Here is a 20,323-nt window from a genome sequence, read left to right on the forward strand (position 1 = left end):
CTTATAGTCAAGTCCTTATTTATTTAGTTAGTTAATAAATATTTATTGACAGCTACTGTGTGTTATGCACTCTGCTGGTTGGTGATTAAAAGAGCCCCTTGTAGCATTTACAACATAGTGGAGGAGACAGAAAATAAACACTCAAACAAGCAGGCAAACGCATCATTCTAAAATGTGTGAGGGCTATATAGAAACAAACAAGGTTTGATGAGAGAGTACTGGGAAGAGGATTCTACTTTAGACTGGGTCGTCAGGCCGAGTTAGAGAGGTAGGCTGGCTTTACCTCTTCCTAGGTCTATGAACCGGCTAGTAAACACTTATTTTAAACATTAGTTGGAGAATGGCTGTGAAACTCAGAAAATGTACCTGAAGTAGGCACACATCTCAGGCAACCAACTCATGTGTTCAAGAGACATAACATTCTCTAGTTTTTGGTAAATGAATTTACTTTGTGTTACTGGGGACAAAAGATGTGAAGTTTAATCTCAGTGGATTTGGGGTCTCTCCTCTTTTCATAGTGTTGATACTAAGCTAGGAGGCCTTCATAGAGCACCGGGGCATTCGTAAAGCATTGGGGCTACATCATTATCACTTATCCACTGCTGAGATGCCTTGTGCACCTTTTGATCTTGAGTTCCTCCGTTGTTCCAGTCACAAAGCTTCTTCAGGGTCACACACTCAATGGCCCATGTTCTTTTGGCTTTTGGGTGCTTATTGGGATGGGAGGGATCTCCTTCCACACCACTGGGGGCTGTGGAACATTCTGCTTCCATGTTCCTGAACCCCCAGTTGTCTTCTGTATCCTGTGGTCCTTCCTGCTGAGGTTCTGCCTGGGCTGAGGTAGAGGGTGGGAGGAAGCAGAGGTAAAGTGGGGAGCCTGGGATATCTCATATCTAAATTCCTTTGGGGTCTTTTATCATTTCCCCCTTCACTTGGGTAATCATTATCTAGTCTCAGGATGTAGGGAAGCTTTTGCTCTTATGTATCTCATTCTTCTAAATAATTTGTGTTTAACCAGCCTAGGCTTTTAAGACTTAAGGACCAAAAGATATGAGCATTTTTCTGTTCTGTTATCCCTTCTCTATTGCAATGAATGCCCTTGATGTTGGGGGGGGGGGGAGGGGGAGGGGCATTACCTACCCAGCAGCCATTTCCCATTCATCCTTACTAGAAGAGCCCCAGCCTCTTGCCCTACAGCAACTCAGAGCCTAAGCCACATCCAAGCCAGTCGTGGCCCCAGTCCCCTTGCTTGTGTCAACCAATGAGACACAAAAGGACATCTGCTGGAGGGTTCTGGATAATGCTTCCTTATTTAAGATGGAAAGAATCTGGGTCCTTAATGATGCTGACGAGCTGCTCGGTTAATCAACTCTAGAACTAACTCCAGACTTCTTATTTAAATTAATATTAATATGGATATTAATAAGGATAAGAAAATCCTTATTGTTTAATTTGGGCTACTTGAAATTTGCTGTTACTTTGGAGTCAAAGCATTCTAACTGATAAAGTGAGAAGGGCACAGTTTACAAGGAAATGCAGGGGAAAGAAATCTGCTCTTGTCACCTCTGCTAATATTCACAGGCAGTGAGGGAGAAAAGCATCTGGGAAGGGAGGGGCAGGACCCAGTACTGGACAGAAATGCTGAAGTGCTATTATTTCTCTTTGCCCATGACTGGTGACCCATATATGGTCTGTGTACATTGTTTTCTCGTATTCATTCATTCTAATGTTTATTAAGAATTTACTGTATGGCAGCCAGTGAATATGTATACAGTCGTATTAGTCACGCTTAGACCTATGTACCATAGCCCTATTGTATTGAAAACAATTGTTCTAGAATCTTGTCATTACAGTGCCCTTGCTCTGAGAGTAAGCCTAAAAGGTAAGAGAAGGTCTATATCATAGGATGGTGGATGTATACCATGTGAAGGGTAGCAGAATATGTCACCCCAAAACATGCCACTTTGGAGTAAGGATTATTTTGAGCTGAAGGCAGTTGGGAAGAAGCAGATATCAGAAAAGCTCTTTGCTCTCCCCCTGCATTTCCCTAAAAGCAGTACATAAATTTGTAAGGGTGTCCTCCCTTCCCTCTATACCAGGAAGGAGAGAAGTTAATCACTGGAGACAACTCCAGACCCTTATCAGTCTAGTTTCAGCACCAGAGGAATGTCTAGAACCAACCTTGCTAAAACTAGCCCTAAACTATCATTAGTTTCCCCATTTATTTGCCTTCCCGTGATTTGCCACCCTTAGAAGTTCAAAGTTATTTTCCTTTGTCTTGTCACATCTTTAAAAATGTATTGTTCTTTCCTTAAGATGTTATATAAGCCCAAGTTCTACCTACCCCTTTGAATTATTCACCACTGGGTGCTCCTTAGTGCAAGCGTGAGGTGCATGTTAATAACCTTCTGTTTGTTTTCCTTTCGTTTATCTGTCTCTTGCTTGTCAGTATAATGTGCAGGACCCCAGCCAGAGAACCTAAGACGGGTAGAGGAGAAAGGCTTTTCCCTTCCCCACACATGCATACCTTCATCCCTGTACCCTACAGCATCACTAATCCATCACAGCACTCTTTCCTGTTGAAACCGGTGATTTCAGAGTGAACTCAAGGAAGTTATATCCACTGGTTGGAAGTTGCAGGAGGACCCGAGTCATAAATAAGGTCTAGATCCAAGGAAGTAGCAGTGGAGATCCAGCAAAGTGGGCAGCCTAGTACTGCACTGTGCAACCAAAGGAAATGAAACTGATGTCAACACTGTCATCTTGGACCCTCTGAACTTAGTTGACAGGGCTCTCAACATTCCAGAGATAAGCCACCAAGACACTCATGTGTTTAGTAAAAACTAACTGTATCTTCATCTTGAGTTTTCTTGTTTGTTTGCATTTTCACTGAGAAATGAATAAAGAGAAATTTTCAGTCATCACTAGGCACAGATTTGCTGCAGTGGCCAGAAGCCCTGAAAAATGATTATACTCTTTTATTTCTCTCCCTGCGTGTCACGTTTAGATACAGTAACACCGCACTTTAGGACAAGCAGGGTCACCACATGACAGTCACTCTTGGCTGTATCTGGAAGGAACATATTTATAACCCGCAGGTGCCTGACATGGTGAAGGCCCTGTAGAGCCAGGGTTCTGACTTGTCAATGGCCCTTTGCCCATTTGGCCAGACCACCCTGTAGAGGTGAGTGCATCCTCTCTGGACTCTTTCCTGCCTGCCAATGGCCTGGGCAGAGGAACAAGGGGCATTCCATGGGCAAGGATCCACAGTCTGACTGGAGGGCATCCTATAGCCATTTATTTCCCCATTCCTAAACTGCTCAGTTTTTGGAAAACCGATGTGGAAAGTGTATGCGTTGGGGTTCAGAACATACCCTATTTCTGCCTCTCTGCAGTCTCAGGTCTGCCTTGAAGTAGCCTCAACTTCACCTTGAGAAGCAGCATACAGACCTGTGACCTGTGATGGTATCTCTAGGTACCATCTGCCCTTGTCTTGACCACACTTCTCCAGCTTCTTTATGCAAGTGTGGCCTCACATCCAGATTCAGAGAGCTCAGAGAATTGTCCTGAAAGCCTGGTTTTTGCAGTGAGTTGCTATTTGGATCTTGGAGGTGGGTGGGCGAGGGTGGAATGCTGTTTGGAGCGGAGGCAAATTGTACCTATCATGTGTTCTTTGTCAGGATCCCCTGGAGACATTTTGTGCCTCCACAGACTGCCAAGGGACACAGTTTGTCAGAAAGATAGTGTTTCAGCAGGTAGGGCATTTCAAGTTTGGATTCTTATATTTATTTAAATTTATTTGGTTGCCCCAGGTCTTAGTTGCGGCAGGCGGGCTCCTCAGTTGTGGCGTGCCAACTCACAGCTGCAGCATGCGTTTGGGATCTAGTTCCCCGACCAGGGATTGAACCCGGGCTCCCTGCATTGGGATCTCGGAGTCCTAGCCACTGCACCACTAGGGAAGTCCTAATGGACTTCTTATTCTTACTCTTATTACTACCTATTCAATTCTTTTTTTGTGTGTGTGGTATTTGTGGTATTTTGTGGTATTTGTGGACTTCTTATTCTTACTCTTATTACTACCTATTCAATTCTTTAGGCAGGGCTGCCTTCTGGCATAGGAGGAGAAGGTACTTGCTAAGTAAGCCAGCCTTCCTTTCTTTATCCAGAAATATATCTGCTACAGATCTGCCAACCTGTCCAAAAGTCCCCATGTTGGGACCTCATTGCTGTGGGTAAGCACATCTCACTTGAAAAACAGAACTGCGGGGGCGATGAAGAGGAAGCACTGCAATCACATGGTCCCGACCTCCACCTACATGCTGTGAGATCTCGGGCAGGTCATTTCCTGTACCTGGGCTTCCCTTCCCCTGTGTGCATAAGGTGGGAGTGATTTCTAAGCTGTCTTTCAGCATTCAGTTACAATAGGATTCTATCCAGGCGCAAGGCTTGCTCCTTCTTGAAGCCCTTCCTAATCATTCCAGCTCTCGCTGATTTTTTTCTCTTTCTGAGTCTATGTGGTGTCATCCAGTCCTTGGTCATCTGCATGATCTTGTGTTGCTTTCTACACTTTCAGTGTATGTAAGTAGTGTTGTTTGGACAAGGCAATAAACTCTTTGAGGGCAGGGAATATATTTTTTATGTCTCTGAAAACATCACTGCATAAATCCAGGCTGATAAAGGTAATTGGTTGGAATTGTTAATTTAAATAATTCAGTTTACTGTCTGTTTCACAAGAAGACTGTAATAATGCAATAATTCTGAATCTTCTGTGGGATAAACATAGTCAAATCTCAGTTTTCCAGATTAATAACAACGGTGATATCTACAAGATAATGGCTCTTGAGAGTTTGCAATGAATTTTCCCACTCATTATCTCGTTTTAGCCTCTTAAAAACTCTGTGAAGTAGGTAAATGGTACCATCATGGTTATCTCCACGTTATACTTGATAACATTTATTTAATATCATACAGTCATTTAGTAAAGGGTATATAGGTGTCCAAGTATGCTGATCCCAATTCACTGTTCTTTCTGTTGTACCATACTTCAGTTGCTTTGGTGTTTCTTTTGAAAGATAAAGGGCAATTATATAGATCGCAATCAAAGGAACTAAAATAAGGAATACAGATGGGAGAGGGGCAGTGCAGATTTAGGGTTAAGGACTCAGGGTCTGGGCTGTTATTAAAGATTTGGGATTAAATCTCCAGCCTAGATGTCACCAGTTGCTAGATGTGTGACCTTGGGCAATTTAATTAAACTATCTAGTTCTGAGTTTCTCATCCTTCAAATGATTACAGTAATACGTACTCCAAGGAATTCTGAGGATTAAATAATACACATGAATAACTTCAGTGGCTTGGCCCATAGTGGTGCTTCGTGGCTGTTAACCATCATGGATATTACTACATGACATGAGATCATTAGAGCAGCCTTGGATAATTACAGTTATGACAGAGACTGGTTCTTCTTTTGCCATCAGTATTTTTATTCTTTGAACTACCTTGAATTGGCCAAATTGGGTTCTTACAGAGCTGCTGTTACTGAGGAGCTCAGCTAACGGTGGAACACAGATTAATCAAGAGGATGGGAGGAGAACTAATGGAAGACATTCGTGCTGGATTCATTCTCAGAGCTGTCTATCCCAGTGTTTCCAAACTGCCCGTAGCGAAGGACCAGATTTCAAAAAGTTAATTTCCAGTTGTTATGGACTGATGCTTTTATAAAATACAATAAAAATATTTCAGCAATGTTAACTTGCTATAAATATTTCTAAGGGCTTATCCTGAGTTTCTATTTTGATGTCACTGTAGATGGGTCCACGGATCACACCTGGAGAGGTTCTTGTCTATCCAGAGTCCTTCCAAGCCGGCCTTTCCATGGCCAAGGTGTAGCTGGTCTGTCATCAGAGTGCTCGCCAAACCCAGAAGCCAAGCTTAGTTGGAAGTATATTTTTTGAGTAGAATATGCTTTGCTATTCCGTCTAGCTGGAGAAAAGTTCTCCTGTGATGCTGTTTTTCTGATAAAGCTTTTGTGCTCAGGCTTGGAAGTTTAATTACCTGAGAATGAAATAAAAGATTTCAATCCATTAATGTAGTACAATTCATCCAGTTAAGTCCCTATATAAGCAGGGGATAGAGGATGAAGATGAGGACTTGGAGTTGGATTAGACCGTGATAATTTTCTGAAGGATGAGCTTGTCCCAGAAAGCTTTGAACTTGATTACTTAGTCTCTAAACTGGAAAGTGGAGGTGATAAGAAATTAGTGAAATGATGGGAGAGCCATTAAAGAGAAGCCAGATGAGGCCATCGGTACTAGGAACAGTAAGGGAATGTCAGCATCAGTCTCATGAAGGATTTAGTAGGATGGTGGGTAGGTGGTCTTTCTCCTATATTCTGTGGCATCAAGCGGCTTTTTATTTGTTCATTCACTCAACAGATATTTCCTTAGTGCTGTCCTAGCTTTTTTTTTTCTTTTTGGACGCGGGTCTCTCACTGTTGTGGCCTCTTCCATTGCGGAGCACAGGCTCCGGACACGCAGGCTCAGCGGCCATGGCTCACGGGCTCAGCCGCTCCGCAGCATGTGGGATCTTTCTGGACCGGGGCACGAACCCGTGTCCCCTGCATCGGCAGGCGGACTCTCAACCATTGCGCCACCAGGGAAGCCGTTTTTTTTTTGTTTTTTTTTTTTAATGCATTAAAGATACAGCAGTAAACAAAGCACTCTATTTTAGCCTATTAGGGAAACAGACAAACATGCACTTGCAGTCAGGAGTGATGCTATGGGAGTACATATTAAGGAAGTCTAACCTGGTCTCCGGGGTCAGAGAAAGGTTTCCTTTAGAGGGATTCTTGCCTATCTAGGTATAGGCAAGGAGTTTCTAGGCAGAGGAAACAGCATATGCAGAGACCCTGAGGTGTGAGAGAGCTTTGTGCATTTAAAATCTGAAAGATGCCCAGGGTGGCTGGAAAAGTAAGGGGATGGGAGACTTTGAGATGACGCAGAAGATGCAGAAAGGATTCACGAAATCCTCGTGAACCGTAGGCTTAGCCCGTTATCCTGAGCCCAGTGGGTACCCAGTACAGTGCTTTGAACAGGAGCAAAGAGTGATACAATGAAATTTGCCTTGTAGAAATATTATTTTGGCTTCTGTGTGGAAAACTGATGGGACCTTGAGAGTCTTATCAGGTGACCACTGATGAGATCTGACCTAAGATGTCCTGAGCTTTGGGAGTAGCGGTAGAGGTGAAGAGAAAGGGATTAAATATGAATAGGCAGAACTTTGAATTTTGGGGATGTGGGGCATGAGAGAGAGGGAGCAGTGGAAGATAGCCATGTTTCTGGGCTGGGTGACTGGATGAATATTGATGCCTTTCGCAAAAGAGGACCCAGAGTTGTAAAGGATGGAGGTGGAGATTTGGTTGGAAGATACGTTCCACTTTTGACATGTTGACTCTGAGGGTCTTTTGGGAAATCTAAAGCGAAATGTCCAGAAAGCACTTAGATGTATAGGCTCTGGAACTGAAGAAATATCTGATCCAATATTTGGGATATAATATTAAGCTATCACCTCCTAACTCTGAAGTAGGGTTGGTGCAACCTTCCTAGAAACTCTTTCTCATTATGCTTCTCTCTCTCACCCTAAGGGCTCATGGCATTCATATTGCCACTAGTAGAGCCCTCATCTGCCCTTCCTCTCTTGACAGGATCACCTGTTGTAGCCTTCTCATCAAAACTTACCTGTGCTGTGCGTGGTAGGTAATCGATGGGTTCAATTTAATTCTTTCAGTGGCATATGCTCTGTTGAACAAGATGTCCCCTGTTTATTAAAGCTGTTATGCTTGAAAGTGTTACATGTGTTACTTCTCTTGCTCCCCCCCCCACCCCCTGCCTACATACCTACCCTGAGTATATTTGCACTGTAGCGGGGTACTTCTCTAAGGGACCAGGTCCTCAAACATTGCTCTTCTACCTTTAAAATAGCATGCATTACTTCTTCTTACCTCTTTATAATGATTATCATATGCTACCTTTTATAAAATATTTTTTCCTTTTTTTTTTTTTGGTGTATACATTTGTCATCCCTAATAGATGGTGTGTTCCCTGAGACTAGAGACCTTCTTTTTTCTTTTTTTTTTACCCTGCACAATGTCTAGTGCAGTGCTGGCTGACTTAATTTGTTTAAATGAAATACACAACCATGCAGCCTCACGTACACATGTATCTTTAAAGGGGTAAGCAGGCATTTATGCAGACCATATAGGTATTCTGAAATAAAGGGTGGGTGGGCCATAGAGATACGTGGTGCTAGAGCGGCCCGCAGGTGGTTGTGTGTGTACTACTGAGGTTGACTTTGTCAAGCTCATACACATGTGGATTACAGAAGGCATAGTTGCCATCCTTTAACAATATCAAAGAGTCAGATTGATTCCTGTGATCCAGCCATCAGTCTGGCAGTTTCAAGGGGTGACTTTCTCCTAGTAGGGGTGTCTTACTCCCAGTGGATTTCATTGACCCTGCTTGTGAGCATATCCCGTCAACCTCACTGTGGTCAGAGCTTAACTTGGAGCCCTGGCTTAGAAGATGGCCAAAGGGTCAGTGATGAGCAACACATCTGTGCTGGTGACTGTTCGACCTCCCACCGTGCCTGACAGTTGCCTTCCATGATAGCCTCCTTGGTCTTACCCCGGACTAGCAGAGCTGTTTGCGATTGCAAAGGCTTCCAAACACTACTGCTTGTAAGTCAGTTCCTTACTAAGAAAATTTAATCACTATTTGCCTTTGATATATGAGAAAACAAAGAGGGGGCACACACAGACACACAAACAGAGAGAGACAGACACTGAGACAGGCAAACCAACATATGGATAGGAAGACTTATTAGAAGAGCTGAAGAATTTATGCAGTGTTGTGGAATCTGACCCAAGATATTCAAACTAATGGATTTTATATTCTGTTTCTTTTTATTCTTTTGCGGTACACGGGCCTCTCACCTTGTGGCCTCTCCCGTTGCGGAGCACAGGCTCCGGACGCACAGGCTCAGCGGCCATGGCTCACGGGCCCAGCTGCTCCGCAGCACGTGGGATCTTCCCGGACCGGGGCACGAACCCGTGTCCCCTGTATCAGCAGGCGGACTCGCAACCACTGCGCCACCAGGGAAGCCCTCTTTTTATTCTTAATTGATGTCATCTTTCTTTCCTAGAGGTTTATTATCCTGGATCATTTTACATATTTCTTCTTTCCCCTATTCTCCAAAATGAGCTTTCTTCCTCTTCTCTATCAGAACCTGCCTGCCCTCTGTTCTGGTCGTTCAGTGTTGGGCCATTGTTGTAGAGCTGATATCACAAAGCATTTCAAGATTGAGTGGTTTAACTGGTCATCCCTCAAAGGTAAATTTTTTCCTTCTAAAGAAATCCTTCAGGGTTAAAGAGTGAATAATGGGTGTCTTCCAGGCTTCACCTCAGCTGAGGAAATGACATTGGCAGGGTAAAGTTGATCAGAAGATCAACTAAAAGGAAAGAAAGGAGAAGCTATTTATTCCTATCATCAACAAAAATTAGTAACACATTCTTCTTATAGAAAACTTAGCATGTACAAGTTGGGGAAAAAACCACCAAATTTTCTATATCCCAAAAAAACCTATATGAATTTTTTTAATATTTATTTTTAGTTCTGTTTCTCACTACAATTTTGTATATTTTAGTTGAATTTTAAAAGCAACTTTACTGAGGTATGATTGATATACAAAAAGCTGCAATATTTATACTTGTAGTATCATGTAGAAAGTTCTGTTGGACTTAATTTTGCTTAAAATTCCTCAGCTGGACAATTGGACAATTATTTGTTATGAGTATTTCCAGTTTCCCTTGAGAAATAACACTGCAGTGAAAATCTTTAAAGAATAGATTTACCTTTAATTTTTACTAATAGCTTTTTACTTGTAACAAAAGTAGTATTATCTGAACTCCTGTTGTGAGATTTTCTCCAAGTGTTTACAGAGTCCTGTTGTACCACAAAAATTCTTCTTTCCTTTCTCTTCCTGGGGAAATGCTCCTTCAGATGCCCTCGTTTGTGAAGCTTTCCTGGGTCTTACGAGATTGATAACTCCCTTCTAAGGGCTCACACAGGCCTTTGGCCACAAATCACAGAATCACCTTGAGGTGACTTAGCCCAAAACTCACTTCTTTGGGGTCCCCATGGCCTCCTTGTCTAAGTCTAGATAAGCCCCTTTGTTGAATGTTCTGGTGGCAGCTCTAGACTTACCCTACATGGCACATACTATAACTACAATTTAATAGTTTGTCGGGTGACCATTCTTCCATACTTGCCTCCTTCACTGGAATCTAAGTGGACTGCTTCCCTCCTGTTCATGCTCTGTCCTCAGAGCTTCACACCAGTCAGTGCTCAGGAAACATCTGCTAAATAAATGAAAGGATGAACGAAGAATCTTCCAAAGACACCTTAAATATAAAATCTCTAGAAGTTAACATATGATCTTGTAATCCCACTCCTGGACATATATCTGGAGAAAGCTTAACTCAAAAAGATACACACACCCCAATGTTCATAGCAGCACTATTTGCAATAGCCAAGACATGGAAACAACCTAAGCGTCCATTGACAGATGAGTGGATAAAGGTGTGGTACATATACACAATGGAGTATTATTCAGCCACAAAAAAGAATGAAATAATGCCATTTGCAGCAACATGAATGGACCTAGAGATGATCATACTAAGTGAAGTAAGTCAGACAGAGAATGACAAATATATAATATCACTTATATGTAGAATCTTAAAAAATGATACAAATGAACTTATTTACAAAACAGAAATAGACTCATAGACCTAGTAAACAAACTTATGGTTATCAAAGGGGATAGTGGGGAGTGGGGGAGGAGAGATAAATCAGGAATTTGGGATTAACACACACACAATACTATGTATAAAATAGGTAAATGACTGTATAGCACAGGGATCTATATTCAATGTCTTGTAGTAACCTATAATGGAAAAGAACCTGAAAAACTATATATATATGTATATATATATGCACGCATATATAACTGAATCACCTTGCTGTACACCTGAAACTAACACAACACTGTAAATTAACTATACTTATAATAAATACTTATATATAAAAATATACATGTAATAAAAATGGTTAATAAAAATGCATACTTTTTTTAAAAGGGACAAAAATTAAATTAGAAGTCTCTAGAGAAGAAGAAAATATAAAGAAATATCTACTCAGAACAATATTTACGTTCATTCATAATCTAGGCCAGTTTACAGCCAACATGCCCTGAGGACTTATGATAAGCTATGTTAACCTTTTTACATGCTTTATCGCATTTAAACCTTGCATTGGTCTTACAAGATGGGTACTGCTAAGCCCTCCTCAGTAATAGACAAAGAAATGGAGGCTTAGTTAGAGAGGTCATATAACTCGTCCAGGGTCACAGAAATAGTCAGAGGTGGAGCTGGGATTTGTCTGATTGAATTTAAGTTCTCAGCTACTATGGGATAGCCCCTGGAATGTTCCTTCTGACATTGGACTGGAATCTCTCTCCTCATAACCTCTTGCTTGGTGGAATTAAGTCTCTGTTTTGAGCCCAGAGGAATGGGCTGGTCTTCCTTCTTCATCTTAGGTCTCCTCAACACACAGAGATTTATCCTCTGCTGAAATATTCCCCGCTCCAGGCGTAAACATTTCCATTCCTCCAGCCATTCCATTTGGGCCTACAATATAAGCTTTGCGACCCTTGTTTCCTGCTTTTATTTTAACTTGAGCACTTTACCTTTGCCATGGAGAATCAGTCAATTCCTATACCTGGAGAGAAAGCTGACTAACAGGGAAAGAATAAAAGAAAAATAAGTGTATGTGATCTCTTAAGAGGGATAAAGATTAAGGCCATGGGCTCTGGAGCCAAACTGCTTAGACTTAAATCGTAGCTCTGCTTCTTCCTGGCTGTGTGAGCTTAGATAGTTACACAAGTTCTAAATCAGCTGATTGAGTTCTTGGGTAGCTGAGTGCATGACAGCTAACAGATTGAGTACCACCCTCAAGCCATCTTCTTTCAGCCGAGAGAGGCTATTGTCTTCTGCTCTCCTAGAGATACTTACTGAGCACTTTCTTTGCCCCCACTACTGTTAGAAACACTTTGCCTGTATTGCCTCATCTAATCCTCATAGCAACCCTATGAAGTGGATCGTGCTATTATCCCCACGTCACAGAGGTAGCTGGAATTGTCTTGCCAAGCTCCCACAGCTGGTAGGTGGAGGAGCTGGTGGTCCAGCTGCAGAGGCCGTGTTCCTCACCACTGTACCTTTCTGCCTCAACTTTATAAACCCATCTTCAGGGCCCTTCACAGGCGGCATGCGTGAACAACTCACCTTATATTCCTCCACTTGGAGCCATTTGACTCCTCTGACAAAACTCTTATCTCCCGGCCAGTCTTCACCATCCTTGCCTGCCCTCTCTTACAAGGGTTGTTAAAATGGGAGCATGCGGCTTCCCTGGTGGCGCAGTGGTTGAGAGTCCGCCTGCTGATGCAGGGGACACGGGTTCGTGCCCCGGTCCGGGAAGATCCCACATTGCCGCGGAGCGGCTGGGCCCGTGAGCCATGGCTGCTGAGCCTGCACGTCCGGAGCCTGTGCTCCGCAACGGGAGAGGCCACAACAGTGAGAGGCCCGCGTACCGCAAAAAAAAAGGGAGCATGGCTCACTGTGATTTGATGGCCCAAGTGCTGATCATTCCCTACCTCTCCTGGCTCACGGTAAATATTTACTTTTTGTTAACGCAAGAACAGTGAGGTTTCATACAGGAGATGGATGTAGAGTGTATATATAATATTATGCTTGTCTGACTCCTTTGAACACCCAAATCTCATTTCCCAGGCTTACTCAAGGAGGGGGAGGAGACACTGCAAGGTGAGCTGTTAAAACTTTTCAGAGGATGCTCCGGAGGTTCACAGGCTAGATGCATTTTTGAGTCTTTTTTTTTTTTTCTCTCACTGAAGGACTAGAAACATGGTCTCTCTCAATAATCTGAGACCTGGTCAGGAGCTATTGGCTACCCACGTATCAACAATTCCATTGGACCCAATATTGTCCCTTAAATTGATTTACATTTTATATATAGATAATTTAGCTTTGCCCTAAGCCATGATGTCCCCCAAATCATGGATGCCATGTGGTAATTTTCCTAATACCTATTGCAGTATGTACGTAACTGTGAAAATACAAAATGTTCCCTCGTATCCTTGTGACTGTGTCTCACTAGGCCTAGTTGACAGGTGACTTGTATGGAACTCTCAGCCCTGCCACCTCCTTGCTCAGCGACCCTGGGCAGGTCACAGCTCTTTCGGGGCCCCTTTCTCTCCATCTGCAAAATGAGGCAGGCTTTTAACATTCCATCTTTCTACTCTGTGTCTTCTCTTTCCAGCTCGAGATAATGTTTGTAACAGAAAAAAGAGTTCATGTAGGCAGACAGGTTAATCTAAAAATTTTTCTCACTTACATAAAGGCAGTTTCCAATCTTGACCTTGGGAGTAGGTTGGTAGTTCTTGTCATTCATCTATTATCGCTACTTAGGAAATACATGAGGAGAGATGAAGCCACTGAAAGGTTCTGTAATGTAGTTAGAACCAAGTTTAAGTTGAGGGGGGCAGAGAGAAGCAGCTGTGTGTGAGCTATGGAATTGCAAACTCTGCCTTTTAAAGGCGTTGCCCCAACTTTGAGCTGATTCTTCTCCTTGTATTTCCCTCCTTCTTGCTTGTCCCTCTCCTCCCCTCCGTCTTTGGACCTCCTTCCCCCTTCCTCTCTCCCCTCCCTCCCTTTGTTTCTAAACTGCTTTTCCATTAACTTACAGCGAGTGAAAATATGCATTTCACTGTTCCACAGACCCAAACAATAAGCCGGATACTGTTTCCCCCACATATCACATGGCCGTATTTTCTACTGTCACTCTTCTTCAGAAGTACGATTTCTGAAAAGAATGCCTTCGACCAAAGCACTATGTCTGCAGGGACAAGCTGAGGAGAACTTTGGCAAGAGGAAGATTGGTTTTGACCCCTGGTCCCCACTCCCCACCCCCCCATCCCCGCCCCCCATCCTTTCTTTTCACCTCCCTTCCCGGAGGGAGCCTCTGGCTCTCATTGCCTGGCTCTGGTGCCCCAGTCTCTGCAAAGCTTGCCTCTTGTCTGTCCTGCTGCTCTGCCACAGCTGGAAGGGCCTTTGAAGTCCTCTTAGCCAAGCCCCCTATTTTATAGGTTGGGCAATTAGGTTCAGAAAGAGGATGAACTTGCCTTGGACTCCTGTACTTTCATTTAGAGGCAAGAATGGGACTGGATTCTTTTTTGTTTTTTGAGTGTAAATGAATTTTTTTTTAATAGAAAACAATTTAAAAGAACTTCCCAGTAAAATGCACAAGACATAATTTTTTCTGAGGGCAATTTTACCAGATCTTTAAAGATCAGAGTGTAAAATATTGAGACTCTCGGAACCTGGTTTTTACTACCCATGGCTTTTGCCAAACAATTCCTAACTCAGGTAGCTCAATCCTCATGGATCACTGTTAGGCTCATGGTCTTGTACATACCAATAACCCCCAGCGATTCTCCCTCTACACACTCTCACACTTGTATTTAGTTAATACATTGTTAAGAGATTGTGTTTTTTTTTTTTATTTTAAAATCTTTTTTTTTTTTTTAGATGTTGGGGGTAGGAATTAATTAATTAATTTTTGCTGTGTCAGGTCTTCGTTTCTATGCGAGGGCTTTCTCTAGTTGTGGCAAGCAGGGGCCACTCTTCATCACGGTGCGCGGACCTTTCTCTATCGCGGCCTCTCTTGTTGTGGAGCACAAGCTCCAGACGCGCAGGCTCAGTAGTTGTGGCTCACAGGCCTAGTTGCTCCGCAGCATGTGGGATCCTCCCAGACCAGGGCTCGAACCTGCGTCCTCCGCATCAGCAGGCAGACTCCCAACCACTGCGCCACCAGGGAAGCCCCAAGAGATTGTGTTTAATGCCTGCATTTCCTGTTATTTTCAAGCATCAAGAAGGCAGGCATCTGTCTCTTTTTTCACAGATTATCCCCAGTTCCTATGACATAGGAAGAATAACAGTAAATCTTAGTGGGCACTTACCTTGGGCCTGGTTCTGTCTTAACACTCAAATGAGAGGAGCTATGGTTATCACCCTCGTTTGGCAAATAGGAAACTAAGTTGTGAGGAGGCTAATTAACTTGCTTACAGCAAGTAAGTGGCAGAGCTGGAGTTCAGACTCAGGTAGCCTCACACCAGGGGACACAGCTTACCCACCAGCCTCTACCGCCTGTCACACAGCAGATACACAGCACTTGCGTACTGACTCAGAACTTTTTCTTGACTATGCTGCCAGCTACTTCGGTATCAGTGAGGACCAGGTGTTTGTGAGACTCTTACAGAGGAGGAGGGACGGACTTTTATTTTTGAATCACAGGTGTCTAACTTCAGGGAGCTTGTACGTTGTCTAGGGTGCTTGTTAATGCAGACTCCTTGGCCCTATCTCTGACCTATGACCTGTATCACTGGTAGCAGGGCCTGGGAATCTGAACTGTTAATCGCCATCCAGATGACGTCGATGCAGCTGGCCTGGGGATGACACTTTTGAGAAATATCCTTTTAAAAGGTCTTCATTAAATAGATCAAGCTGAGCAATGGCATGTCACTTGGTGGAAGTGTGAAGCTTGTACAATAACTTTTACCTTTTCTTCTTCCCTTACTTAGGGAAAGAATTTCAACTCATTAAGTAACAAAGCCTAGTGCACAGGACCTCTAGTGGGTGGGGGGGAAACCAGCAGTGTCAGCAGCATCTGGTTGAATGATTGCGGCTAAACCTGAACTGGAGCCACTGCATGCGAGGGTGAAATTAGCCCTCCCTTTGATGCTAAAGCAATGCGGTGGCTTTTCCTCTTGGGAGCACGTCAGTCCTGAGTCTGATTGTCAGAAGGCTCAATGGTGTTCTGAGATCTATATGTTACTGAGTCCAAGCTTGTACTACTTGCTGCACAACAGGCCAATAAATCGAGAGATGCGTTGTTGGGACAAGGAACAGTGTCTTTATTTGGAGAGCCAGCAGACCAAGAATATGGTAGACTAGTGTCCCAGAGAACACTAGAGCTCTTCCCTGAGTTAGAATGCTAAAAGGGGAGGGGGTGTGGTTGGTTGTTGTGAACTTCCTGGTGCTAGAATCCTTTGTTCTTGCCGCTGTCCATGTAGGTGTGTCCACAGTGTTCCTTTAAACCTCCAACAAGACAAATATTATTCTTTGTTCTGCAACTTTTTATCTCTACATGAATAGAAAAGTGTTACAGCTTTAAAGGTCAGAGCCTTGAGAATGGGCTATCCTGTATATTTCAGGCTATAGGCAACATTCTTTTAGTGATTAACTTATAGAAAAAGCAATAGAATACAAAGGTAAGAAAAACAGATCCAATATGGAGTCAGATTTGTTCTTCCCTATTACATGTAGAGTGGTTCCATTAGACTTACCAGAGAAGATATCAGTGAGATAAGACATCATGATAGGGACCTGCTCTTTCACATTTTGTAGTTTTGATGCACCGCACTGGAACACAAACATCTTCTCCTATCCAAAAGCACAGGACAGAGCAATTTGAGTGCTGGTCCCTTGTTATGTATACCAAGGGGTGATCCTGTTGCTTTAGTCTGCAGATATTCCCTGCTCTCCATGTAGACCATTCACAGAAATCTCAAATGACTGTCCTACTTCTCCTACTAATAATAAATGTTTCCTCACCCACTTACCCACCCATGCATGCATCCATCCATTCAACCATCAAACACTTGCCAAGTACCTGCCTTATGCTAGGCACTGTTTCAGGCACTAGGGCTTAGTGGTGAACACCACAGAGAAGCTGCTCTCATGGAGTTTTCATTGTAACACAGCCTCATGGTCCTTTGGGTTTCCTGTCATCTTGTTTCCCAATCATTTCTCCATAACTGGTTAATATTTTATTGTCCCCTTCTTTTTTTGTTCTTTTGCAAGATAAATAGGCAAGTATCCCACCCTTGCTCAGATATTTTATATATATGTATGTGTGTATGTAATAGAAGTGTACATATCTATGTATGTATACACATACACTTGTATACACATATACATACATAGGTATAACACATGTGTAACAATACATACATAGTAAATATATATACTTAGGTAGCAAAGGTTGATTTTCAGAGGTCATGGCCATCATTTACTCTTTCAGCAAATTTTTTTAGGTGCCTACTATGTGCTAGTCATGAGTAAAGCCAGTTTTAGGCTCAAGGAACCTTCTCCCAGTTCCTCAGTATGGGCTCTGTTCTTCCTTTTCAGGGCAGGTACATGAGAAAGAACTGCCAAGTGGATGCCTGCCTGTTTCTTTTTATTCATATCATTTATTAAAAGAGTCATGGAAAGAGAAAAGGTCCCAATATGTTCTCAACTGAAAAAACAGACAGTTAACCCCACAGAAAACCGTGTTCTATGTAAATGTCAATAAATCGTTTCATGTTAAAAGGTCGTAAAAACCGACAAGGTAAACCCCAGATGCCATGTTGATGTTGACATGGAAGTTCTTACCATACCCTCCAATGTCCCCAGCTACAAAACAGTATTTTGGGAGATTTATTGACAACAAATCAGCTTAGATTTATTGCAGATTATTGATTTCCATATTCAAAAGTTAATGAGGTTTGTGCCTTCATTCTGCACTTCTGCTCTGGGGGGAATAATGAGATTTCCTGAAGACACAAACCATTCAATTAAAATAAAGGGAAGACTGTAACGTGCATCCTGGCTGTATCCTGATACTTTCCCCCCCTCATCTTTTCTCTTTTTCTTTCTCAACATAGCTAATTTCTCAGGTGATTTTTATTTTTGCTTGTCAAGAGATGATTAAGGTGATCCCAGGCAGCACTGTTACCAATCATAGATGATTCCCTCATGGAACCTTACGTGGAGAAGTGGAGCTAATCTATACAATCTATCCAGGCTTCCTTCCTCTGATACACCTACAGACATCTCAGCGTCTCAGTTGTAGAAACGCAAATTGATTGATGCTCAGTTAGAAACCTCAGACTGACATGAAGAGATCTAACTACATTATTTAAGGCAGGAGGTATTGAGTTTCTAGATATTGGCTAGTAACCTTTTAGCCAGTATGGTGCTGGGCGTAAGTAACTTCAAAGCATGGTTTCTTTTTGACCCTTGCAGATTTTCTGGCTTAATAATTTATCTGTAAGTAGTTTTGATTCCATCTTTATCTGCATGCTAGCATAGAATTTTTACAGGCCACAAACTTTACTTAGTTCATTTACTTAACTCTAGATAAGACTGTATAACCCCTTTATGACCCCTAGCCATATTGCCATTCTTGTCCACAAGAGATTGGAGTTTGGGATGGAATGTAAGAAAGCAATGAACCAGAATGATGTGACTTTTCCCCATGTTCTTTCAGAGAGAAAGTTGGGGAATATGCTAAGGTGCTAAGATTTTCTAAATCTGGCTGCAGTGATGTTAGATACTTACTTAAGATAAGTATCGTAAGATAAGTATCTTACGATACTTACTTATCTTAAGGTAAGTATTGTATGTAGATGAAACATTGACCTGAAACAAATTGTAGTTTTATGAACAGAGAGCTAAATGTCAAGGGAGAGTATGGTGGGTGATCGGATGCACGGCCCTGATTCTCCTTCAGGAATGAAGAGCTTCCTCCTCCAGCTCTTGGGAGCTCTGCAGCCTGCCAGTTCTTACAGGAATTGTCCCAGTTGAAGAGCCCCTCCTTGCCTAAGGTCATGGACCCTTCTTGGGACAGGCCCTAGCCAATGACCAGTTGCTATGGGATATGGATAATGACCAGGTTTGACCCCCTACACACAACCTGGTACAACTCTGAAGAGTCATTGACTGAGACACTTATTGGGACTGCATCATGCTCTGCTTTCTGCTTTGTCCAGTCTTGCTTCCTACCCTTCCAAAGGTGCTGACCACAAGAACTCATCTTACTAAACCTCTTACATGCTAATTTCTACCTCTGAGTCTACTTCCTAGGAAACTCAACCTATAACAGGGAGATTGCTCTTCAGGATCTGTCTAGAACAGGGATCAGAAAATTCTGGCCCACAGAAATAATGTGGTTCACTGCCTGTTTTTATAAATAAAGTTTTATTAGAACACAGTCACAGTTATGTGTTTACATGTTGTCTATGCTTCCTTCTTGCTACAGCGGCACAGTTGGGTAGTTGCTACGGAGCCTGCATGGCCCTCAAAATCTAAAATATTTTTTCCCTGACCTTTTACAGAGAAAGTTTGCCAATCGCTGCTATTGAATACTGGAAGAAACACAGATATTAGATGATAGAGAAATCCAGGACAGGAACCTCTCAGAACGTTATGCGTTCTGGATGGAATTTTAAGCATCTGTTTAATGAGATAGTCTTTGATCTGTTCCTTTCTAGTCATATTCGTGTCCGAACTTTTCTCTAACTCTCTACTGGGTTGATACAGAGAAAATGAAGAATATGAATTTGTGATCTTGTGTTTGAGTTTTGGCATAATACAATGAATTTACCTTCTCTTGTGCTTTAAGGTTTACAAAAGCATTTTTACATACGCTCCTTTATCTTGAGGTGTACAGAGGATGGTCTACCACCTTCATTTGATAAAGACACTGAGGTTCAAGCACGTTATTGCCTATTATCATGGAGTTGTTGCCTATTATCATGGAGTTGTTTTTAAAATCCAGAACCTTTGTCTCATGTTTCAGTTACTTTTCTGTTTCTTATCAAAATAAATGGAAAGGCAGGGAAGAGTCATTGTCGGGCGATGAAGTAATAAGCAGAGAGGAGGCTGCAGTGATTTTTGGAAGAGAAAAGTATCCTTCTCTGATGCTTTTTTATATATGAATTCATCAGATGTTTATTGAAGGGCACCTAGCCGGCGTGTGGAAAAAGTGATATCTTGAAAAAGTTCTACAGATGGTTCGAATGTGAATTCATAGTTGGGAACCAGAGGCCAAGCCCTGATTGTTAATGCCTAGTGATAGTACCTTTGAGTGGGCCTTGTGAGGCAACTTGACCATCCAAAATAACACTTTCTTGCTTTTCTTCTTTTGATTATTAATTTCCTTGTTTATCTGACAAATAATTATTAAGTGCTGATCACATACCAGGCGCTGTATGAGAGAATAAATGATGAACAAGCTAAACGTGGTTCCTGTGTACGTGGAACTCCCAGTGTACCAGGAGGAGACACGATTAAGCTAGCAGTAACCACAAAGTG

Source organism: Phocoena phocoena, chromosome 3, assembly GCF_963924675.1.
Source record: "Phocoena phocoena chromosome 3, mPhoPho1.1, whole genome shotgun sequence".
Taxonomy (NCBI): domain Eukaryota; kingdom Metazoa; phylum Chordata; class Mammalia; order Artiodactyla; family Phocoenidae; genus Phocoena; species Phocoena phocoena.